The sequence below is a fragment of the Giraffa tippelskirchi genome, chromosome 2 (assembly GCF_054371585.1).
Source record: "Giraffa tippelskirchi isolate mGirTip1 chromosome 2, T2T-mGirTip1v1.2.pri, whole genome shotgun sequence".
Classification (NCBI taxonomy): Eukaryota; Metazoa; Chordata; class Mammalia; order Artiodactyla; family Giraffidae; genus Giraffa; species Giraffa tippelskirchi.
This window is the reverse complement of record NC_137276.1, coordinates 6804473-6806794: the sequence shown is the minus strand read 5'-3', so window position 1 is coordinate 6806794 and position 2322 is coordinate 6804473.

The following is a 2322-nucleotide window of genomic DNA, read 5'->3' as shown; positions in this document are numbered from 1 at the left end:
GGAAGGGAAGTCTGGGAGTGGTCCCTGTTGTCATAGTATCAGAGCCCACCCATCACAATGGGCCAGGAGCGCGGGTCCTCCAGTTGCCCAAGGGTTCCTGCTGCTCCGCAGTGTGTGAGCCCCCAGGTCCCAGGTGAGGAACCCCACACACAGGCCAAACAGGTGGGCACAGACAGTCCTGAGACAATGGCCAACTCTGCACCCTCCAAATCCTCGAACTGACGACTTCTGCGTTGAATGTCTTCATGGTCACTATCTGCCCCAGCCTCTTGGCTTTCAGAGAAGTGAGCTGACTCCGCCTTGTCTACAGCCATGGCATGACACCAGGCCAGGACCCACGTCTCCCCAAGCGCTCCTTTCACGGCTGCTTCCCTGCCCAGTTGGGGTTTAATCACTGCGTGTTCACCAAGCTGCACACAGCTGAGACCATGAGGAAGAGGCAATCATGAGTAATTATTCAATGCCAGGTGCTGTGCTGAGCACTTTTCACATGTTTTACAAACCTTTGGTGTCTACAAATGAGGAAACAGGGCTTGTACCCCATGGAGGGGGCACCAGGCCACAGAATGTCTCCAGAGCTCGTGAGCCTTTCCCAGGGCCACCTGGTCTACCCCAGTCTGTAGGGGCAGCTCCTGAGAATTGGCTTTCCTCCAGGGCCCGGACATTAAAGTGTGGCCTCACTTCTCCTCAGTGAGGTGATTTCCACTTCTCTTCCTTCCTACCTTCCTTCCTTCCTTTCTTTTTCTCTTTCTCTTCCTCTCTCTCTTTCTCTTTCTTTTTCATTCTCTTTCTTCCTTCTTTCTCCATTTCTTTCTTCTTTTCTTTCTTCATTTCTTCCTCTCCCTTCCATTCTCCTTTTTAATGCTCTGTCTTGACCATTCTCTGGACTGCTAAGCTGCTAAGTCGCTTCAGTCGTGTCCGACTCTGTGCGACCCCATAGATGGCAGCCCACCAGGCTCCGCCGTCCCTGGGATTCTCCAGGCAAGAATACTGGAGTGGGTTGCCATTTCCTTCTCCAGTGCATGAAAGGGAAAAGTGAAAGTGAAGTCACTCAGTCGTGTCTGACTCTTAGCGACCCCATGGACTGCAGCCTACCAGGCTCCTCCGTCCATGGGATTTTCCAGGCAAGAGCACTGGAGTGGGGTGCCAGTGCCTTCTCCGTTCTCTGGGCTACTCCCTGTGAAAACAAGAGTACGCATCTACAGGACACTCTGCCCGGCTCTCTTGGTAGGAAATTGTGTCCTCATCCCTCTCTTCTCCTAATCACGGCCCCGGTGTCCTCACAAGAGCTGCGTGTCAGTGACACAGGACCTCTTCCCTAGTGTCCTTCCTCTCAAGAGCTGCCATCTCAGGGACGTGGGACCTCTCCTCTGGCCAGCACTGAGGGCCCAGGGCGGTGGGCTCCTGGGTGAGATGCCTGCGGCGGAACACAGACCAAGACCGAGCAGACGTTAGTAATCATCTCCACTTACAGACGGGGGAAAGCGAGTCTCAGAGAGGTGAAGGGACTCACTCACAGTCACACCGCTAGTCCGTAGAAAAGTCCACATGAGAACCCAGGTGTGTCAAGGCCCAATTCAATGCCAGCATCAAACAGGATTCATTTCACTGCACTTCTCCGACCCTGTTTAAATTAATGGGCAGTGAATTTACTAGGATTGCTTTTCATTCCACTTTTTTCATCTGCATGAAAGCGGGCCTGACTACACGCCTGCCTGTCAGCCACATTCCCTCCCCATGGTGAGCCTGGCAGCCCGGGGGTCAGTGACCGCCATCACGTGCTCCTCCACTGGCCCTCCCTCCGCAGTGGACGCCCTGCCACGGAGCCCAGCACAAATGGGGAGGAGGGATGAGGGCTGAACGCGGCTTCCCCCACCTCCCAAGATGGAGAGTAAAGCAATGAGGAAGGAGGGAGCCAGAGACAAAAATCTAAAGCCAGTGCCATTTCCAACACAGTGTTCCATGGGCATTCACTTTGTCTCCACCAACAGAGCAGAAAATCCTCTAGATCTGAAGTCTCATTTCTAAATATATATTCTCATCTCTCTGTAATTTAGTCTTATGCTCTATTAAGCAAAGTATATGATCTCTGGTTAAGGTGTTTTCCAATTTCCCCCTTTTGAATGATTGTTTAAAATTCTCAAAAATGTGTCCAAGAAAAATCAAAAGTGAATAAAGAAAACCCAGCCAGGAAAAACGAAATATGGTTTTTCTTCAGCTAGGATTTCCGAGCAGCAGATTCGGGTGGAGTGGTTCGTTGTTGAGGTTATTCTTTTCGGAGGTTTGAATTACTGGGCTGAACTTGGAGACCCACCATGCTGG